A 25,077-nucleotide genomic window follows, 5' to 3' on the forward strand; every position below is an offset into this window, starting at 1 on the left:
ATTTAAGGTTAACCACAATATGCGTACATACGTTCAGAATGATATCATTGAGCCATCCAGCGAGTTAATATTTCCTTGGTATGGGTTGAGGCTTTACCGGTGCCTCATTGGTCTTTAGGACCAACTTTTACTATTTATTGACGATGCGATTTTATGTTGGTGACTCTGTATGAATGAAACTCTTTATAACATGTAGTTTCTATAGTCATATTATGATTGAATAAATGAACTTATAATTTTTTACTATAAATATCCGATATAAAATAATGTTCCACTACATAAATACATCGTGAAGTAATACGATAACCCCCGGATTGGGGTGAGCTAGTAAAAAAGAACGTACTTTTATAGATAACGTCTGGGTTATGTCTTTTCTCAAAACGGGCTCAACTGTTAAGCTTTACTTTACTCGATGCGTATGTTTCTTGTTTGTTTCCTCTCTCTTTTTATTCTATTTATTATTTGTTTCCATGAGAAAGGAGTGTGTGCTTTAAAAGCGGCAGCATCCCAAAAATAGAAACATCGTTGCGACAAAATAGATAGAGAGTCGGTCGTCTGTTTTAGATCCAAGACCAGAGAAATCTTTGATCTTATCTGCCGAGGGGTGTCATTGATTTTTTAAAGTATTTATACCTCAATTTAAAACATACTACGGAGATGGTGTATTTTCTAAACCAATTAACATCATTTTACACTGGTAAGGTCTCACTGGGAACGGCGTCTGATAGACAGACATGTTTATTGTTTACATTGAATCTGCTGGCTTCGACAGATGGAACAAAATGCATCGGTTATTTATACAAGTTTGATTTGAAGGTAAAATATTTTGGGATAAAATAGCGATGTCAACTGCGTACGCGCTTATCCGTCAAGTACTATAACATTTTTCTCAAAATCCAAACATTAAAAATGGATTTGTCTTCTATAAAATAAATACATTTTATAAGCTATAGGTATACTTACGTAATTACGATTGAATTAATAATGTTAGCCTATAACAAACACACGGTTAAAATTTTTTTCTACTGAAAATTTTTTTCTGTTTCTAATTAAAAACATTCACCACTAACTATATATTTCGCACAAAAAAGTCAAGCAAATATTTACCGGCTTGACGACTTAACTTCACTAAGTCATTATTCATATATCTTCCATTTTGCTCTAAACCTAACGCATATTGCGGAGATCATGCGCGTGCCGCATGCTTTCACAGTCTCCGCACTGATGGTTAGTATTTGTTCCTATTTCCTAAAAAAACCTATTTTATGTTATTGTTGTTATCAATTTGAAATCTTCCTTTTAGGGACCTAATGTTAGCATTTTTGGTAAATTAATATTCAGAATGCCAATCAGCAGTGATGTATGATCAAATTTAATAATTGTCTTGTATGGCGACGACGAATTTACAATATATGTTTACTTAATATTGTATTAAGTACCTAAATTTAAAATTAATATTAGTGTTGACTTATTTTTTAATGGCTATTATACCTACGTTTTATTGATTATCAAATATATGTTCATGGATTAGAAACCATTAACTCTCTGATATTTAAGTTACCGTATCTAGAAAAAATTTTGATCACCAAAAACGAAATAATGAATAATTCGTTTATAATGTGTCCCAAAACTAAAGGAGAAACATGTTTGAAAAAAATAGATAGTAGTTAGTAAAACTTGACAGCTGCTGTTGGCAATATGCCTGTATTTTAAATCAATGTGCTTGTGTTTTTGCTTGTGTGTTTATTATCCTGTCATCCTGTCGCGAACCCGGATATGACCTTTCTCTGAAGTAGTCTAAACAAAGTGTAATCTCCCCGACTCATCATGCGAACTGCACCGAAAATCAGTGTCAAGCGGAAGTCAAAATCATCATTCAGGAAACATCGCCGTAAATTAATCTGTTTACCGTTACCGTTTATTAATCTAGAAATTCATGCAAATAGTACATATTACGAGGGTGGGTCAATAAGTCCTTAGAAAAGCCGACAGGTGGCGCGACTAGTACTGTAAGCGGTTTGTTTTCATGCAGCGGCACTACCGATTCAGTATGCTGCGAAGTTTCAATCAGATTGGTCGGGTTGTTGTGTGTTTCTCGTACATTAAAAAAAAAATTGCTTGTGGAAAATGGAAAAATGGAAAATGGAGAAAATTGAGTTTAGAGCTGTTATTAAACATTTTAATATAAAAGGGTTAACAGCAAAGGAAATAAAAAATGAGTTGGATTTAGTTCACGGCATATCTGCTCCTTCACTTGCTACTATTTATAACTGGTTAAATGAATTTAAACGTGGTCGTACATCAACAAAGGATGAACCACGCTCAGGACGTCCTGTAGAGGTGACTACACCAGAAATGATCAATAAAATCCACGATATGGTGTTAAGTGACCGAAGATTAAAGTTGAGTGAGATAATTGAGGTTACAGGGATCTCAAAAGGTAGCGTCATTTCTATTTTACATGACAAATTGGGCATGAAAAAAATTTCTGCAAGATGGGTGCCGCGTTTGCTCACAGTCGACAATAAACGCAATAGGGTGGTGGCCTCTAAAGCCCTGTTGTCGCTCATGCAACGCAATCCGGATGATTTTTTTCGTCGCTTTGTGACTGTAGATGAAACATGGATACACCACTATACTCCCGAGACGAAAGAACAGTCAAAGCAGTGGATTGCGAAAGGCGAACCATGTCCAAAGAAGGCGAAAACCGTAAAATCAGCTGGTAAGGTTATGGCTACTGTATTTTGGGATGCACGTGGAATTATTTTCGTTGACTATTTGGAAAAAGGAAAAACAATAACAGGGGATTATTATGCATCTTTATTGGACCAGCTAAAAAACAAAATTGAAGAAAAACGGCCTCATTTAAACAGGAAAAAAATCCTCTTTCATCAGGACAATGCCCGTGTTCACACATGTTTACGATCAATGGCTAAAATTGAAGAATTGAAGTTCGAATTGGTCGACCACCCACCGTATTCGCCAGATTTAGCCCCCAGTGACTTTTCCCTTTTCCCAAACTTAAAAAAATGGCTAAGTGGACAACGTTTTTTTTCAAATGAAGAAGTCATCGATCGGACAAATGCTTATTTTGAGGACCTTCCGAAAACTTATTTTTCTGACGGTTTAAAAAAAATTGAGAAACGTCTAACCAAGTGTATTGAGCTCCAAGGAGATTATGTTGAGAAATAAAAAAAAAATACAAAAATAAAAACTGTTTTAATGCTTTTTTCTAAGGAATTATTGACCCACCCTCGTATATTATCTTTCAAGAGTATATTACAGAGCTATTGTTACCGCTTTTATTCTGACTTAGAGCCCCAGATACCTACACATTTTTTAAATTGTTTTGTTTGGTCGACATGTCAAAATCTCAATAATTTTAAAAGATAATCGAAATTTGAAAAATATCATTATTCTGAATCAGTTTTTCCAAACTGATTCCATTCCTCTCGGCTGGATGCATTGCGTTTCCAGTTGCCTCTTACTGTCGTCGATCCAACGCCCTCTCTAGGTTTACCTTTAGGACGTTTTGTAGCTCTTGGGTACCAGAGGTATCTGATTTACCTAACGAAGATTGTCTCGTATTATTCAATGTCCTGCGATCACTCCGAATTTGGAAATTCATTGAACCAGGGCATTGAAAAGTTACAAACTTTTAGGTACGTTGGTATATTGCCTTATAATGTTGGTAATAATTAAATTAATTTAATATTACGTATTTACCATTCAACATAATATGCCATGTGTGTACACAAAGCTCCAAATGCATATGCACAGATGAAATGCAGCTGTCATAAGTATTATGTCAAAAATGTATAGTTCTAAGCCGGAACTCATGTGCATGGAACAATTTGACGGAAGTGAACGTCTAATCCCAATGTAAACTTTGTCAAAACTGGGCCAATGTGGAAATATTTTGAAATCGCTTCCTTTCGAAGAATACTATCACTGCTCTTGGGCGGTTTGCTAGGGCGTTTGATTGTTATCATTATGCAAGTGGATATCAATTGCACTGTGCATTTGTAGAATAAGTGACATATCCAGTAAATTAGGTAGGGATGAGACCTACTACTAAATCATTTAATTAAATACATATCAAGAAAACACATATTTTAAAAGTGTATAGTTTTTTATTATTAAAAAGAATTACCTTTGAATACACCACATATGAAATCGTTTCATATCGTTCACGCAGTAACTAAGCTTTATAAAGTATAAGTAACTAAGTACAAAAAATGGGAAAACATGTTGTATGAGTGCAATTTATAAGGTTTACAAACGAAACGAGTAGTCGCTATGTATCTACCTATTTATGAATTTTATTATCTTACGGGACGATAGTCACGAAATTATCCATCTTACTTGCTCTACTACAAAAATAATTCAAAATATATTAATACCTAATATACAAACTGAATAAATTTCAAATGGACATTCTATTGTTTGTCTAAATACGCCGATGCACACTATGACACTGCCCAGTATTTGCTGTGCTATAACCACAGTTACATCGTTATAAACCCAACCAATCTCGGTCCACTGCTAAATGAAGGCGTTTCCTCATTGCGTCCACTCTTATCGGTCTGTAGTATTTTCTTCTGCTAAGCTTGGTTATCATATTAATTATCCAACAGACTCTTGGTTGCTATTTAGGTATAATGGGATTTCTTCAATGATTATTTGATTTCTTCGAGCGACGTAGTCTACAAATCGAGGTATTTACGTTTTGTATTTTGCCCAACACTTTTATTTGCTCCCTTATTCATTTTTTTCGATCCCTGTTGGCTATGCCCAACATGCATCCCTCCATACCGCGTTTCATTAGTCTTTGTTTTTAAACCTCATAAATTTAATGACATTACCCATGCATGACTACGGGAAGAATATATTATTGGTTGAATCACACAGAACAACTTTTATTAACAAGATAGAACAAAGAAAGTCAGTCGCCATAGACAAGGTTTTTTTTTGGTTTATGACTTAATAACATAAAACGGAAAAAATACAAAGCCAAATACAAAGCATAATATTATTATGCATTCCAGCTCGTCACGTAAACGAAACGCACATTCAATATTGGTGATATTTGAGAACATTCAGGTGGGCTTTGTATTTTTTCCGTTTTATGTTATTAAGTCGTTAACCAAAAATAACTTGAAAACCTTGTCTATGGCGACTGACTCATACTATTATGTATTATGATACGGACGTAACTACTATTGAAAATTACTTAATATTATTCTTTAATAGCTAGATATGTACTTGTTTAATTTTATCCCATATTTCTTCACCTTTCTTTTATAATCCTGTTGCAGCCTCAACCAGAAGGCAACCCGTTTCTCATTATTTTTATCGTCTCTGAATAATCACTTGGGATAGGATCTTGAATATTTTATTCAGGCGTCCCAATGTACGGTCATCCCTGTTTTTGATATCCAGACAATTTATCCATCTATAGAGATATACGCAGCTTTCACTTGTTCGAGCTGGTTTCCACTTTATGCAGATTGCATTTGAGTTCATAAAGCAGTTTGTCTTACCATTGTTTTTATCTGGAGGTCGTCAGATTTTTTTTTTTTTTTTTGAAAGGTGACTTACATATTCCTCGTTTATAAATACTACGTAAAACTATCTACTTATTAATTAATAATTACATCGTTCAACATTTTGAAATTATTTTACAAAATGCACTCTGTATCTCGACCACGTGTTGCGGTTATATTATACGCCCGTATTCTTCTCTCCTCATTCGATTATTTACTTACAACTTACAAGCTTACAGCAAGCACAGAACACATTTAAAATTATAAACGATTTTGATGCTTGCAGTCTCATACTGGTTTCCTGTTATATTCAGATTTCAGACTTTTCCAACTGGAAAGAATAATATAAGTACCTAATATTATGTTTTATGTCATGGTTCAAAACTTTGCCACACCAAAACTAAATTTTTTAAATTAATTTAGAATAGTAAAAAACTTTTTTTTAAATAACTATAATATAGGTCACGAGGTTTAATAATTATAGTACCTAGTGGAGCTGTTCCCAAGTTTGCCTTGAGACATTTTTTCAAACCTCATCGAATTTTTACTCGGCTGATACAGAATAAGGCCCAGGGTGATAAAAATTAAAACAAAATGTCCAGGGTAAGTAGTGGGCAGTAACGCACCTAAGCAGATAGTCGGGGACTCATAATGTCGCTCTTTACTATGTCAGTCTCAAATGTTATCTTCGTTCATTAGAATCATTACCAACTGCAAATTCTGTATTGCTATGAAAAACAAATAAGATATGTTATTAGGTAGGTACCTAATTGAGTTAGCTTGGTAGACTACCTACCATTTTAGAAAATGATAATATAAATTATATTTCAGGTATTCTACAGGTTGTTTTTAAGTCGTTATATGTGTCGGTTATTACACCATCATGAAGATCACAAAAATAAACGACTTGTCTACGCTTAAGTATAAAACTCAAGAGTGAGACTGTATGATCTTTTTTCTTCACCTTGGACCCATTCCAAAAATAATTCCTACTTAGAAACAGTATTAATTTAAAAAAATAATTAATAGTTTCGTAAAAACTCGATACACACGATCACATTAGAATCACACTAGAAATGTTTATTATTTTAAGCACCACGGTGTATGGTTGTTACATCCGTCCCGTGCGGCTTCGTCCCGGAACAAAGAAGTGCGGCACTAAAATCTTTTCATTCCGACACGTTTCTAGTGTCATGGAAGGCGGCCGTGCAAAAATCGCGGCTGGCATAATATTATACACGACGGGTAGAAATGGGGTTCCTAACTCAAATCAGTCCAGTTGCTAGTTTTGTTTATTGATTGGATATATATTTGAATGCAATAGTTGGATAGATACCTGAATATTACCATACACACCACATTCATTTGCAACCAGAGTAGTTGAGTAACAGATAAAACGAATCTAAAGTAGGTAGTGCCATATAAGCAGAGATCCTGCAGTCGCATCACATAGTCTGAACTGTAAAAGTCTCATTTCACATTTGGATCGAAGCGAGGTGATTTTTATTTCACATTTTTGACGCTATGACGCTTCATGTGGATGTATCGCCCGTCCGTTTCCTGACTATCGCAGACTCGACGAAAATAAGGGATAACAAACCTTACGGTGCGTGAGCGTTTGTTTTTATATTAAAAAGTATGTAGCTGACTGAGACCCGTCTCATCTTGAATGACGTCCGTGAACGAACCTTCCTAGTAGCCGTTCGCAGAGTGACGGTACCTACGTATTTTCTTAGCGATATTTTAAAAAAAATCTACATTCTATCTACTTTTATAGACATATTGAAAAATGAAATGCCACAGCTATCTTGCCTATATCAGACTTTTCTCAATGTATGCATATATCGTAATATTATTATGGTCTTACGCATGGCTTTAATATTGTTACCGAAGAAGCCTTAGCTATGCCTTCGAGGTGAACGCTGTGTACGTATAGTTATTATTATAATATATGTTCAATAGTTGTAATTACTGTTATCAACCCAGTTTGTCCCTGCGTAATCTATACTATAATTTGAAGAATATATTTGGATGTGGCTACCGTCGCGTCGGTTTTTCTTTATACAAATCCATACGCGTAGTCGGATTTTGACAAAATTTAGACAGTAGACGGAGGTCGACGAGCCGGAGTGCGTGGTCTCGAATTTCAGATTTAACCCGTTGCATCCGGGGACAGTTTTACGGTTTTTGCGGAAAATGCCTAGAAACGCGGAAGTTAATGTTGTAACCCCCATTTTTTTATTGAAAATGTCGCTAGAATGTGTACATTTAAAAAATATTGGCGTTTATTTCAGCTCGATCGGAGGTCAAATGGCAAAGTTAGATGTAAATAATTGTGTTATTTGCATCTAACTTTGGTTTAACTTAACTTTTTTTCTAATAAGCGCCGGGTGATACCGCCGCCGGCCTCTTAATATATAAAGAAAATTTATATAAAAAGCGGAGTAGTTGTTCCATTTATGATATTGGAAATTTGGCACCTGTAGTTGGCTGTTTTGTGTGAAGAACGCTGACGCTTTTATTTATAGGTTTAGGAGTTTTAAATTTTGTGTGAGCATAGAAAACATGCTTTATAACAAAATACCATCAAAATCTAATTTTTGGTCAAAAGTGCAGTTAGCTGGTTTGCAGATTAAGCAGTCGATAGTACATTTATCTGTCAATCAATTTAACAAAATTGGAATGCAAAGGTAATTTATCTAAATAAGATACAAATATGTGTAATAGATTAGTTCAAGCCACCCCCCTCATATTATGTACTATTGTAACCTCCGAAAAATGTTGACAAAAAACAGTAAGTACATGAAATTTAATCTTCATGCGTATGATTAAGTAAAGGCGCCTTTTGATAATTTAGCAGTTTAGTTCGTCGCTACTAAAATGTCGATGGCGTATTTACTACACACGAGGTTATAGGGATGGTGAATCCTGGCATATCAAGTGTAGACGTGATTGTCTAGCAACTCCGTGCATAATGGCCACTGTTAGGGTATTTCCAGGATACGTAGGTACATTATTTTTATCTTCTAACATTTGGCGTATGTCGTGTATTAAGCCTGCCGTTTTCCTGTTTCCTTGCAAATATCGCTGCATGCTTCCTATTTTACTGCATAGATAATACTACTCATAAATAGAAGTACCTACTCACAAACTAACATTTTTTTTTTCAAAATTTAACAATAGTTCACTTATGTATCCATTATAATACCAACCTTTGCGTAATTATTACTATTTCCTACGCAAACTGCAAATTTAACTTATTGACTCGTGAACTAATTAAATATTTAGATTTATCAATAGATAGATAATCACGTCCGTTCGGTATCGCTGCAAAAGTCATTTTCCCATGCAGCCTATGTTGTCGTGTTATTAATTTGTACAGTTATGCCGGTGTTTTGTGTGTTCTGTTCTGACGGTTCATTCGGCTCTTCCATGATAGTCGACGCTAGGGTTGCCCTGATTCCGAAGTTATCCGCCCTAATATTATAATTTACCCTATATTGGGACGCCAAAACCAATTAGGTATTATTTACCGGGAAGATATAATCGGGATTTCCGTTCATTTCGTTGAGGGTGCCAAAATGAATCTAACTGAATGAAACATGTTGGTGCAATATTCTGAATTGAATATATTATATTGTCTGCCTTATTCAATGAACTCCACTAACATGACTGTGTATTTTAGCACAGTATCTATAAATTCATTCAAAGTGACACTTATGAACAATACTGAAAGTTTACAAATTTTAGTCATATCGAATACAGTATAATTAACCTCGAGTATCTGGATTCATTGATGATGAGGGTAATCCGGATAACGATAAATCCGGATAATCTAAAAAATAATAAAATATCAATTTTACTTTCAGAGCAACAAACCCATTTAACAGCAATTTTTGAAAAATTCACCTTTTCACTCATTATTTTAAATTGTACATTTTCTCCGGATAATCGTGGTCCATATAACAGAGGTTCAATTGTACAATTAAATCCTTATATATTATATAGTAGAACCTCTGTTGTACCGGTTTCTTCCTTGACTTGACTTCCGGATCTCGATTATTAGGATTTCTTTTTGACCGCCAGGTTCCTATGATTACAAGAAAAATCCATGTACAATAAATTTAATATACTTACCTATGTATCAAAACAGAGGTATATTCTGGAAGGAAAAATTGTATATGTCCTTCATCCCCAATTAGTACGGATAATTGAGGTTTTACTGTATCATCAGCCGATAGTGAATATTTAATTTAAAAATCTCATTTACTCTTGGCATAATATTGTATCACGTTCTATTCACTAAATATATAAGATTTATTTCAATTAAGGCGTCCCTCTAAAACGTGTCTATATGCAACAACTAAAGTTTTACAGGAGAGAGGAAACACATTTTAATAAATAAATAATTTCTGTGATGTATGGTTATATTTTTAATCATTGACGTTTGCTTATTTAAAAATGTTTTTGCAAATATACCCCTTTTCGAAGGACGCCTTCAAATATACGGAATTACTTTAGTTTTTACATTAGAACTTTTATCCACTGAATTTTCAAGGTATAATTCTAATTTATTACCGTCCCAGGCAATTGGTATGTACCTATCATGAATTCGTTCGTACATGGTTTGAAATACGTAGTAGTTTTCATGAACATTTTAATTATTCAAGTTGGGACGGGTTACTGGCACTAACTTTCTTCACATCCTAGAAGTTATAGTTACTTTAATTTGAGACTGAATGAAGTATAAATGTATACGGTCAGACGTTTATTTACTTAGTGAATATATTGTATGTGTGCATTATAAGAATCATAATAATATAAGTTAAGTATGGCATACGGTGCAAGGCCACAAATGCTTTCCGTCTATATGTATAATATTATACTCATGCAGTCAACCCTGGAATAGGCCTGATCTGGTCGACGCTTTCAAACGCCGTAACGGCACGGCATGGCCTTACAGCCGGTCGTAGTGTTGTGTTGATGTTATGGTTTATTGACCTATTGCGAGTTGATGACCACACTGGGAATAATGCCACGCCACACCGTCGTCCGAGCACACGAATCTATGTTGTGATCGAATTGAAATCGTGATTTATGGATTTTAGTCCCGCTCGGGGTCCGTTTTTTCTTGTTATATTTTGTGCCCAATCTTCTGGTCTCGTTTTAATTGGACCGCTCCGATCTTACGATATCTCGAGGTCACTGGGATGATACGAATCGCCTTGATTGCTACGACCGGTTTTTTTAAATATGTTAGTATTCATCATTGATTAAAATGATGAAACCACTATTGATTACAATTATTTACAATACTTCGCCAATATGTTAGGCGGTGTTTGTTCTCTTTCTCTCGAAGTAAAATAAAAGTGCTCCAATATGTTTTATAAAGCCATAATACTATTAGGTATATGGATGTAGTACAGTATTAATAATTATTAATAAAAAAAGCCTGAAAAAATCTTGGATCGAGTGGGACTTGAACACACAGCTTTCGCATTAAGCTCGATATCATCAGTCGGTATCGATCCACTGCTAAATGAAGTCCTCCACTAGCTCCACCCACTCTTCTCGGTCCAAAGTTCTTTGCTGCCACGTACATCCACCGAACTTTATGAGTTCGTCTATCCAGCGGGTTTTAGGGCGTTTCGTGCCCCTTGGGTACCAATTTATGACTGCATTTGTCCAGCGATTGTCCACTTGCGAGTGACATAACATGCTGCCCATTGCCATTTCACCTGCTTAGTGACCTCTATCACACCACGCACTCGTACCTGCTTTCTTATCCATTACTTTATTTTGTGATCTTTATGAGTTATAATATCCTACATGTACTTGTCATGCCAAGTTGCGCTATTCGTTTTGTTTTATTCTCTGTTCATAATCGTGCACATATTGTTTTAATTAGAAAGAATTAAAAAAGTATATTGCATAGGTACTCATATATTATATATATTTTTTAAATTTGGTTTGTATTTTTTTATTATTAAAATAGTTTTCCCGGTTACATCTCGCCCGGCATCCACCACCTATATTAAAAATCTAGAGCCTATTTTAAAAATAAAAGACACTGAGATAAATCGTAAAAACGAGATACTACATAATATTATATGACCTATGCTGCTATTTGTATTTATCATCACATCACCCCTTCTCTTTCCCGTAGAGCACAGCGTTGTAATATTATTAATTATTATACATAATGATTTTATCTTGGGTGCCAGAACTGCCAGGTGCCATTCCATTGCGAACATTTTCTTATCAGTCACACATAACTAAAAATAGCTGAAGAATCTCTTATGAAACGAATTTTTAATTACCCGTTGTTAAACAACAAAGAGATATTTTTTATCAGTTAAATTGACCGAGCGACTTTTATAACATCACAGCGGAATGCGAATGCTCGAATTGAATTAGACAATTTCCGCGTGTTTTGACATAGCCAACAGACGGAAAAAAAACAACGAATTTGACGATGCATTTAAATGATGCGATAGATTGTCAGATTTCATACGTCTCCGCTTGTTATGATTTAAGATTGTCTGGTATTATTATTTTTGAAAAATCTGCGGCGCACACTTTAAATACTATTGTTTTAGCGTATATGCCTTAATTATACTGCAATCCGCAATGCAACGTGAATAACACATTATGGCAATGAATATTGCTTTCTCATGGTGTCATTATTTGAATGAATGGTTATTCTTTCGTGTCACTCAAAGTTACTGATAACTTTACCCAATCAGAGATCTCCTAATCCGAAAGATGTAATTGATTCCAGTTTCTCCCCCCTCCCAACCCAAAAACCTTCACGATTCCTTCATTGACTTACTAATAGACACTACCTACATCTGAAAAATAAAATAGTATTAGTCAACGACCCTGGCCATATCTGGTCATATCATAATATATCGTAGGGTTGCAGTCAAAACTTAGTAAGTCGATAATTTAAATATTTAGAGTTATTTAGAGAGATATTGTGTCTTAAAGCACAAATAAATTAACATTGTGCCTAATTTTAGAGGGCATGTCAAACTTCAAATTGCAATTATACCATAACATGATTTCGAGACAACTAAGCCCACGATATATTGATAGCTGAGCTATATTGAATTATGGGTGCATATTGCAAACAATTGTCTTATTCTGCTAACATGTCTAATCTAATATTGATATTATCTAAACAGTGTCCATTAGTTAAGTTAATGAGCCAATTATTATTAACTTGGAAAGCTCTTCCCAAGGACAACCGAAGACGTCCGATACGTCACGGTATACATAATATGGTCGTTACGTCTGTCACGGAGTTCTGCCTGTTTTTTTTTCGTTGGTCGAACTTCCTTGGGGCACTCGAGCCTCACAATAAATTCTAACAGTACCTACTTACTTAATTACTATTAAAATTAGGAAACACTTGGGAAAACTCTCCAAAGGCTTATTATTGAACGATTTAGGTATTTCTGTCCGATTTATCTCAAGCTTATATTATAATAATGAGTCAGTTACGAGTACCTAGTTATTTTCACATTGCGAAATATTTCTAAGGTTTGTCGTCATTCCGCTGAAATTTGATCTGTATTAATTAAATACACGAACGTTGGTTCGTGTATATGGCTATTGTCTAAATATTGGATAATTTCGAAATACTTATTCCGAATTATACTTAACTGTTTTACAAATCGTCAAATATAACGAAAGACTTATTTTCTTGAAGTCTGTATTGCTTCGGTCACGAATGTATCCCTAATTATATATCATTAGTCGCTCGATTTTCGTCTTTTTTTTGTTTCAATTCACCGTTATTAATGTCATACTCCTGGTAAATAATAAATGCGATTAAGCTTCAAATAATCTTTAGTTGGTCGTGATAAGAGCGCTGAACGAAAGGCGCTTTAAATAATGTAGGTAAGTGGGTACACTAGTAATAGATGCAATGCGTTGAAATACAATTGCAATGCTAAGGAAATGCTCAGAAACAACGAGGGTTTTTGTTCTATAATTGAGAGTCTGACTTTGGACTGTAGGCAACCTTTTGCGATGGACGAAACGCCAACAGTATTTATTGTTCAGTGGCGAATGGTGTCTGTAGACTGTAGAGTGTAGTAGATAGGCCGTGGTAGATAACTGATGTTTATCTTCAATATTTTACTGAACAAAAAATATTATATTTTTCCATTTTATAATATAGGTACACCTATTACACGAAAAAAAGACGACAGGCACTAAAATATATATTTTAAAACAGTAATGCCCGACCGCCTCAATCGTAATTTGAATTCGATCTAAAAAAATGTGTTATCATGCGAATATGATTACGGGCCGAATTCAGCGCGCCGTAATAAATGTATACTATATAATATCACGGTGGCCGAGCGGCTTAAGCGTTAGACTATAACGCCGTGGGTGCCAGGTTCGAATCCGGGGTCTGGCAAGTACACATATAGTTTTTCAATTTGTGCGTGTCAGGGTATGGACCTAATAAGTTGAGCAAGTGGCGGACATCCATTTCTCGTAAAAAATAAAATCTGTCAATACAAACCTCTACTCTGTGGAGGCCCATATGATCCTATTAGGATCGGACATGGTCGAAAGAAAGAAGAAGAATTTAATATACAAAACTAAGGGCCTATTGGGCCAGGTCGCGTAATTGATTGATACTGGTTATGCAATGTGTGTATGTGTTTTTTTTACAATACGTGTGTAATTGTTTGTATGTATTATGTGCGTGAAATGTACCAAATTATTACTTAAACTTGAAGCCTTTGTATGATTATGTTATTTTCTGCTACGGACCTATTAGTACCAATTAGGGAATCCAATCCCGAGTCAAAATTCTGATCCCGGGATTTCGGGATTGGCATTTTTTCCATTGTTAATATAAAATTTTTATATTTACAAATAACATTGATAAAAGCGGTCAAAAATAAATCTAGTATAATTTATACTATTTAAGACATTTATTGTTAATATTGTATACGTTCAATCTTGGAAATACACAAGTTTAATGGAGTAAATAATATTGTAATATAAATAATAATGTGAATTTAATAGAAGATTGCTGTTTCTGATAGCAAAGACTTAATGAATGGATTAGCGAGATTTAAAATAGTAAAGCAAATAATCATGGCGTAGGTACTTATGGCCTTTCCGCTTCATAAATCTAATTAGTCAGCCAAATATGAAACTGCCGTAAAACGTATGATATCATGGTGGAATTACTTTGTTAAAAGTGCGAAGCATTGTTTTTTTTCCAATCATTCCATTTTTAATAATTTATGTGAAAAAATAAAATGAATCGGCAGCCTACACATGGGTATAAATCAAACTTCATTCAAACTCTGTTTATTTCTAGTGTAGTTATTTTTTATTAAAAGTATTTTTTCTGTTATATTTTCGCTTTTATTTTATTTTCCATAAAAATTGATAAAAAAATCAATCCCGAAATCCCGGGATTATGTTTATCAATCCCGGGATTCATAGGTATCGAAAATAGCTCGGGATCCCGGGATTGGAATCCCTAGTACCAATGCTATTTGCCTAGATACATGTTCGCCTAGGCTGCCATCAATTTATAATTCATTTAAACATAATACGACATAATGACGTTGGAAAATTATATTATTATTGTAGTGTAATAAATAATCAATCCATTATTTAAATACGTTTATAGGCAATTAAAAGTTATTTTTCTTAATAATGTAGGGTTTAAATAATTGTCTAGTATGGATTCATAGCCACTGGTATTGTTATGCTATTGACTGAAGGAGATTTAGTATAATCAGAGGATCTCTTGGACAAAGTTAGTGAGACTAGAGATTCAATATAGGTATTCTAAAATCGAAATCCCATTATTTGTCGTTACTAAAATACCTGTAGGTATTTTCTGTATTAAAATGAAGGAACCAAATGTATTACGATAACATATAAAATTTAACAATGACTTGATACAAATTATTGACGGACTACGCGATTTATAGTTTGACTTTGTTGTCCTAAGTGACTAACAAGTAGCACGTATCGATTTGTGGAATAAAATTGCATTTTACCCGAATGCTTTGCACCATCAGTCGTGGATTTTATAAGACATTGAGCGTATTTTTAGATTTATGTGAAATCGCGGTTGAATACGTTTTTATTAATATTACTTAGTAGGTAAATAAAATTATCATCGAAGTATATGTAAAAATCAGCATTTTCACTCTATTTTTTCTATAGATTTGAAGAAATTAGTTATTGATATTTTCTTCCGGTATTGGAATCCCTAAGTGAGACGAACAGATAAGTCTGAATAACCCGTATACGAATGCAGTCGCATATATTTTTCGTAACGAATGGCAGCAAGGCCCTAGTTTGTTAGAAGTTTTCATTATCCATAGATTGAACTTTGTATAAGCATGCTTTTTTACAGGGAGTGATTGTTAGAAGGAGGAAGTTTATGATAATGGATAATCGATGCAAAGGGCACAGGCCAGGTCATCGTTGGTTCGCTAAACCAGTTCTCCGCAACCGTTGTGCCGCGAGACGATGCTAGGTGTGTGCGCAAGAAAACAATCCAAGATCAGAATGAAAATATATTGACGTGCTCTGATATATTAGAATGAGTTAAGACAAGGATCTCTACAAATGTACCAAAGGACCTACCAGACCACCATTGAAAATTAATTAATTTTGGATCCGTCTCAAAAACATTTAACTTTGCTGCAAAATAAATTTCAACATTACTTTCATACAATACGACTGGATTCGAAACCCTTTTGCAACCAATGCTGAAAATTCTATGGAATCGCTTTCCCTATAAATTCGATTTGTTGAATTGAGAAACGACGGGAAGCTAAAACTGAACTTCGCCGATGTTTTCCATTGGCTATTTTCCGGATTTCGGTTAATAAAGAATATCCTCGGACATAATATCTAGGTGAGCAAAGTTTTTCAACTCAAGTTATAATTAAAAATAATAAGCAGTCTTGCTTGGAGGGTCTTGACCAAAAACTTCGGTTGCTCTTTCAAATATCATGTCAAAATATATAAAACTTTTACGTTCATTGAAACAAGCTCAGGTATCACATTAATTAGTTATTATATTGATAATACAAATACCTACATGGAAATATTATATACATTTAGTTCTTCGTCGTTTGTTAAGGTGATTTATCAAATATCATTTAATTTATCAAATAAAAAAAAACATAAATTAATGTAATTTTGGTGCATGGCCCTCACAAGGAGGGGGCTGACAGTGCTCTAGCCTGGGGGCCCGGCGTGGCAGGTCAACCAGATAAGTGAGATAAAAAAAAAATTACAAATTTGCTCAAAAAGTAAAAAAGTTGCCTGCGGCGCTATTTTATTTCGCTGGTATTAATATTTTTAAACATGCGATTGTAGAATAAAATTTATTATTAGTTATTATTATTTTATTTATTATTATTATTTATCAATACTCGACAAATATTTATTCTTAACCCGACAATTAACCATAATTCAAATGGATGTATTAATAAATGCAAAAAATCGCTAAACATACAATCAAAACCATTAATTTTTACCTCGAACACCATTTGAAAAACGCTATTTTAGAGTATCACACTGTCTTTAACCTGACCGATAGGTAGGGGGCCCGCAAAAGATCCTGGCCTGGGGTCCCTTTCAGGATATGGATCTATGTTTTGGTGTATAAATTGTTTTACGTGTGGTGTGCCGCGGAATTCTGGGAAGACCTTTGGTGTGCCGTGGGTGAGAAAAGGTTGCGGAGCACTGCGCTAAACCACGATAGATGAATGCGAAAAATAAATAATTCGATTTGCGTATGTATAATATTGTGTTCTCTGTTTAAGTATTGATTTGGTACTTACGGGCATATGGTTTTTATAATGGTTTTATCGTATAAATGATTTCACTCTTATGATAACCTAACACCTCGAAAAAGAATAATCACGACATATTTTAATCGACTATTAATGTGTAGTTTTATTATAATATAAAACATGAAAACACTTTACTTCTATCTAAAAAGTAGTCAAGATAGCTCGTTTAACCGATTAATTATCAATATTAGAAGCCATATTTACGATAATAGCAGCCATTTGATGATTTATTTATCTATGGTTTTAAAATCATGGAGATATGTTTTCATAAATCATCATTTCAACAAAATAGTGGAGTTATTTGAACGTGGGTTTTTTATGATAATTTAAAAAATATGTTTCGCAACAATTTGAAATTTTTAGTGAATTATGTCACTGCATAAATTACAACGTAGAATGACAAAATGAAAACGTGTTTCCGACTTGATTGAATTAAATTTTATAAGGAGTTACCACATTTCAATTAACGTATGAATTATTTTATGATACCCAAGTAAATGCAGCCAAATAATAATTACCTAATTGGTAGTTATTTTAATATAATTGAATATACTTCGTTTCAAAATGTAATGTGTACACTGTACAGTACATCAATGACTTGTGCATATATAGAAAACTGATGGATTTGGTACTAATGTAACACAGTTCAATAATTATGTATTTGTTCCTTTATCGAAATATGTCGCAGAAAATGAATGATTAGGTGATACCATAAACGAAAATAAATTATTTCTGAGATTGTATGATCGAACTCATGGTTGATATAAATATTTAAATATATTGAAAAAAGTTGATGCTCTTTTATTAACTTATTATTGAACTTGTTTACTAGTCTTATTATTAGTACTATGTTAAAACAGTTTTTATACCTAAATATATTTCGAGTCCGTATTAGTAAATCTCGGTAGTGGATTATGTCAATTAAAATAAAGATAAATATAGTACATGAACTACGCCACTGTTGTGCCAATGTAGGTTTAATTTGAACAGAATACTCCACCTCTATCTGTCAGTTGCTCACGGTGAGTTTGACTTTTTGAAAATTTGTTAACTTAGGATCATTTCTGGGAATCCCATTGAAGATGTGTATATATAATATGCTATAATAGTCCTAAATGCTGCCAACATAAATAACCGACCAACTTCGTTTTTAAAACCTTTGCAAAGAACTTCTAAATATATCTAAATATCAACTAGTTCAATACGCGGGTCAAGTAAACTTACCAACAAAATATTTTTGCATTAACTAAAATAAACTAAAAATTAATTCTAATTGATGATAGTCTTGCATCATTCCATCGGTTTTTGCGACTATCGTTTCGCCTTTCGGCATCTTTGGGCTCTGTCTAATTTTCAACTAACTTAGTTTGAAATCACCTATAAGATAATGCTGTCAAATGCCACCGTTTTCGTTTGACCTAAAAAATCAACCAGTTGAAATGCGTTTTCTTCTATGACAGTTTGATATTTCGTAGGCAGAATAGTAGGCACCTAGCCGGGCGCTGATAAAGTAAAATTTATATGGCAATCACGGCCGTGCGTTATCTTCTCTGACAAGCAACTCGCGAGCAGCCTACGCTCCCGACCCACATTTTGCGCAACGCACATAGTACCCATCGCCTGTGGAAATTCATGGAAACTTCGTATAAACCGCTCGTTGAAGATATTATAGTAGTTTATAACTTGATATCACATCATATGCGCCATACTAGCACGCTCAAGTTTATTTTATTGCATATATTGTCATGTAGATATTGTAAATTGAATTAGTAGGTAATATCATAACATGAATATAAATAAGCACTTCATCATTATCATCATCAGTCGGGGTCGATCCACTGATGGATGAAGGCCTCCTCTAGCTCCTTCCACTGTTCTCGGTCTCTAGTTATTCGCTGCCACATAGATCCAGCGAACTATATGAGTTCGTCTATCCAGCGGATTATAAGTGGTCCTTGTGGTCGTTTATTACTCCACATGGAATATCTCGTACCTACTACACAATGCCCGTTGAAGTGTAATTATGTAGTTAACCCTGAAGTAGGTACTGTAAAGTTGTACCACATATTATAATTCTATGACCATCTTGAACCCTTTTAATTATTGAGCATACATTTTGTAATCCTGATTATTCTGCAAAACAAATGTAAATATAATAAAACAACGGAAATATTTAATTTTTTTATAGCAGAATTAGCACTTAGCAGTGATAGACGTGATAGTGCCCACCTTATTTAAAAGATTTTTCGCTTGAGATCACGTAGTCACCACTTTAAAATTTGTTTTATGACACGTGTACCTATCACTCGCATTATAGTAAGTTTACTTTTTTAGATACATTTGATAAATGGTTATATTTTTTATTATTAAAAATTGATAACTGATACTATCAACTGAGGATACCTACTTGATGAAATTTGAATTTCTAATTGATTTAAGCTTTGTACGTTTCAATTTGATCCGTTTTCAGCAACCCTTAAAATCCTAGGAAAAAATGTTAGATCGAATGGGATTCGAACTTACATTAAATGTTTAAAATTATGTATTTTCAATAGTCTTCTGTATAATATGTATTGAATAAAAAATATTTTAAAAGTTCAACATTCCGAACCATACAAATACAGATACTATTTTTGTGTTTGAAGGTGAGGTAAGTACATCGGTATTATTGTATGGTGAGGAGACCATTTTTGACTTCGGTGTTATAAACCAGTGTTGCTATTTTAGGCATCTTTTTACCGCTAGAACTTTGTTTTGTTGCAAAACAAAATTTTGAGGCATCTACACAAACCTATCGGCAATCATCACCTTCGCAGAGTAACCGACTATTTGAATATTATATTTACTACTGGAAGGATGCCGTGAAAAGCTCCATATTATTATGTAAATACGTCCATAGTACCTATAGGTAGAGAACGTCAGATTGCGAGGTGATTTCGTCAGGGGAAGCATTTTATCGATTTTGTCGGTTTCAACACCTGCCTATACGCACTCTCCTCATTGTGAACGTAGCGATCGTATCTCTTTGCCGATGTCCTTTTTCTAGTTTCTCATCAAATAAAACGTAGGCACTTCGACGCAAAATCGGGCAAGCCATTACTATGTTCTCGTATTAATGGTTAGTTTTCCGCTTTGAATTAGTGTTATTGGAAACGCTCTATTTAATGGTTGTCTCTCAGTGCTTTACTATTAAAAATAATATATTGACTAGGAACATCATAATTTTGAAAAACACTTCTGAGAAAATATATAGATATATAGATACAGATACCAATAGAAAAAATATTTTTTGAAAAAAGTAAGACACCCGGCAGGAATCGAACCTGCATCTCTTGGGTTTACGCCCCGTCTGCGCATTATCCACGATGCTACGAGGTGACATACTAATTACGACAAATTTTAACTATTGGAATACCTGTTCACCAGCGCTCTTCCAAATCAAGCTACTATTGGCAATCGGTTTTTGTTTATTAAATCAAAGTAGGTACCTACTACTTCAATTACTAACCGATGTCACGAATTTCTCCAATATTTTATGATGTAACTTACTCGAATAGACTAGGGCGGCTAGGGCTATAAGGTAGAGTTTTTCAATTCTACACAGGATATCCGCTTCCCGAACGGTCATATTAATTGAAAGTATCTAATTCAAAATGTTCACTCAACCCCTTTTCAGTGATCTTATATAATCTATTCTATAGCTTATTCAAATAAAACTCAACGTGTAAAATAAATCTCTAATGCATTAGGATATCACCTTATGCCCGCATGGTGTTCATACTTTCAGACTCGTGGAAACACCATGCCAAGGGTAATGTAATAAACTGTTTACTTGTTAGATCTTATATTATCGTATATCTAACAATACAATCACAGTAAGCGTTCGATTTCATATAATATATGAAAGTATTTCATATATGGTTTCATATAATATGTGAAAGAAATATATGTGTTGTAAACAAAACAAGGATTAGGTGACAGGGAACGTTGCTGAGGGAAAAAACATACCGTTGATTTTCATGCTTGCTAAAAGAAATCATTAAGATTTCCCTGAACCCAATGAAAATTAATGAGATGTTGGGTTATTTTGGAAAACTTCGTGGTTTCCTGTTCTTTCAATGTCCGGTTGAGCATACCTGATCTCAATTTAGACATCATATTATATACCTACACTTCTTAAGCCGAGTAATGGTTTGGAAATGTGGATGTGCCGATTGAACACTCCGTACCTATTAGTTGGTCGTTGGCATGATAAAGTTGAATGTGAGAAAGAAAAAAGGCAACGTCAAAATTAGACATTTTTTCGCATACCTTCGCCACATCGTGTGGTGCATCCTGAGAGATATAAACGTATGCATCTTATCATTCAAGGATAGGTTTCCTGTAAGCGAGGTCTAGACAGAGGAATAATGTTTTCTCAAATATAAGTTTGACCGCAGCACTCAATCCCTATTCAGTGTAGTGACAGGGAAAATTATTACCGAGCATATAAAATGGTTGCCTTCTCACTTTAACTTTTTTCGATATACCTACATATTATATATTGAAAGTTATATAATTGTGAGTTGCGACCGAATTCTTGTGTAGTATTATGCCCCATTCGGTAATTCTGATGTATAAGTAGGCATACTTATGATAACTTTTTGTTTTGTGGCTTCCAATTAAAAGTTTCCGCTAGCTTGCAGCGTCTTGCGGAAATGGCGCGTTGGCGTGCTCGCCTTGCGCTGTACCTAATACTAACTCGCTCCGTCTTAGCCGCTTCACAAACTGGAACATCGCATTTTCCGTAAACGTATTAGGTGCATTGTCTTATTATTAAATACCATTACTGAACGCAATCTGGCGGGCGCTCGAGTCATTGACTTCTGAACGCTACGCTCAGAGCCGTCGCGACGCGCACAACCGCCCGTGTGCGAAAAAAACCTACTCATTTATCAATGACAAATGCAAGTATAACTTCTACTTTAAACCGCTTCGTCTACCGCGGATGCACGAAAAACCATTGCTAATCGAGTAATCGTTAAAAGGGTCACATCAAGTGTCGTTTCACAAAATCTAATACGTACGCCGAAACAACAATAGGTAGCACATCAGATCTGTATAATACCATAGATTAAATGATTTGTTTTATGGTGTTTATTGTCAATAATTCGTGGTGGAAATACACTAGGTATATTAATTAAAATAAAACAGAATATGCTCACTCTACTTGGTTTTAATAATTACCAGGACCCTTAGACTATAGAGTATAGATACATCCCAGGACCGGTTTTTTTCCTCTACAGAAGGAGAACGTCAAATGCTACAGAATATACAATAATGCAGATATTTATACAAACATATTTTTAATTATTTATTGAAAAAGTAAACAATTAAATAAAATTCTAAGAAATTCTGTGTTCATTGGTTATTATTAAAACCGAAAGGAATACGTACTACATCTTCTTCTTCTTCTTCCACGGCGCTACATCCCGGGGTGGGATTTGGCCTCCTCCACAACCGCTCTCCACTCACTCCGGTCTATCGCCACACTTCTCCAGTTACCGGGTCTATACGTACTACATATTGTGTTTTATTTTAATTAATGCAGTCTATTACACGAAAGCGTTTTATTAAAAAGCAACATATTTTTTTTAAACTTGCAATTAATAATTATTGTTGCAGACATACCTACTTGTAGTTAAGAAATGATTCCGAATGAATTCCTCACATGCTTCTCCTAACAAACAAAACGCGCCTTTTAAAGTTCTACTGGAAGTGTCCTAAGAATAAATTACCAAGTCCCTGGTTGTGAATGGGCCGTACTAAGTGTGCAGTATTTCTTGTTGGCTGTGTCAAGGGGTGACTGGTGCGGGAAGCCAAATTAGGTAAGTGGCCGCCCTGTCATTCGACCGCCCGTATGGGCCGCACAAATTGAACATTAGCATGCTACGCCCCTGGCAACACCCCAACGTTACCTACTCTTAATAAAATTGGAGCTTTAGAATGCACCCACTAATCTAACTACGTACTTACTTACTCGTTCGATATTCTACATTCTACAATGCCTACCTAATCTCTCAAAGCGGTTTTAGGGATTTGTAACTTAAATTACTTTTTAGTTTTAATCGATAATAAAGTCAGCTGTGTGTAGTCACTTAGAATATGTTTTTTTGTACAATTTAATTTATGTTTCGTAGAAAATGTATTACTTACAGGATTAATGCTAGCTTAAACAATGTTCCGGGCGATCAATGTCTTAAAGGAAAGCTACCGAATTAGGATTACAAAGCCGTAGAAAATTCTTGTACGCTCATCCAAATTATATAATATTTGTTAGTAGGTAGGTAGGTATATTTGTCGGAATTTTCGATGTATTAAATCAGAGAACGACCAAATTGCGCTCGACGATAAGACGTCTTTACGTTGGTTCGGGATTTATTGAGCCAAATACATTAATACTCATATACCTTTAATATAAGGCTTTTCATCCGGGGGCTTCGGGTTTGGTTCCCAGTGAGGTCACAATGTTTAAGTATGTGATTTTCGTAAAGTCGTCTTTGTGATTGTTTCACTTATATTACCAACCACACTACTATCACTGGGGCTCTTGGCCTGTAGTGTTAATAAAAGTATATTTAAATATATATATATATATATATATATTACTACACGTGTCGTTTTCTTCCTAGTAGCATCAGTTTCCGATCGATGAATGCCCGCTCATTATAGCTCAAATATAATTGTTTTCGGGGTATCTGATTAACATTATATGGCCCCCCACCCTTTTCAGTGTTAACTTTTAGTGATTATGTCATTGGGTAAAGTATTCTTACTAAACCGTAGCGAGTATTTTTGTTAGCGACCTTATGAAATGTAACCGAAGAGAAGGGATGTTGTAGTAGGTATTCAAAAAAAAAACAAAAAACTGACTTTTACTAATAATTATTGCAATTTTGTACACAATTCCTAGACCACCGCAACAATCTAGTATGGCTATGCCGCCATAAGCACTTTTCACGGGTGCTTTTATTACACAGAAATTTTCTATGCAAAAATGTGAGGTCGTTACGGTTTTGCGTGACAATTTACTACTTTCCGCAAAGTTTTCCGCGCTCTGTTTTATCTAGTGCAGAAAATTTTTACCAAATAACATTTTGGACTTGTAGTATCAAGTTTACATTTTGTATGTAAATCATTGTACTGTGGCACCATGGGTATCGCAAAAGCGATTTTCTGTTGTAGTGGTATTGTTTGCTAGCATTGTAGCGAAAAAAAACCTTTTTTTCATAATGATAACCGCATGATCATTACCAGAGAGGAGTGAAAGATAATGTTATTATATGAATTACCATTATTCAGTTCCAGGCGGACGATACGAATCTCTTATGTGGTTATTCAATGTGGTATAGGTATGATACTCGTATATTAACCTTTCAGGATGTATTCATAGCTATTTTCTGAATTTATACTGGTTGTGGAAATGAGAGTTTAATGTTTTCAAATGATAATTTCGTATTGGATAAGATAGAAAATAATTTCCGCGCATTACGTAGGATTACTTGATCAATATTTTTATACTTACTGCAGGTTTATAACAGTAGGTATTACAGAATCGTTATGATGTGCTGCGCATAATGCGTAAAATAAATTAACTGAATGGATAAGGGGACGAACCAGTATATACGATG

The 25,077-nt window shown here is 34.4% G+C and overlaps 1 protein-coding gene across 3 annotated transcripts in view; it reads left to right on the top strand.

The window, feature by feature from the left end:
• The window catches only part of mim (missing-in-metastasis), a 352,784-nt gene that overhangs the window by 50,228 nt on the left and 277,479 nt on the right, over nt 1-25,077 (top strand). The gene's annotated exons all lie outside the window — the stretch shown is intronic.

The sequence above is a fragment of the Rhyacophila brunnea genome, unplaced genomic scaffold (genome assembly GCF_057557595.1).
Source record: "Rhyacophila brunnea isolate RB1 unplaced genomic scaffold, BYU_Rbru_1.0 scaffold_15, whole genome shotgun sequence".
NCBI classification, from domain to species: Eukaryota; Metazoa; Arthropoda; class Insecta; order Trichoptera; family Rhyacophilidae; genus Rhyacophila; species Rhyacophila brunnea.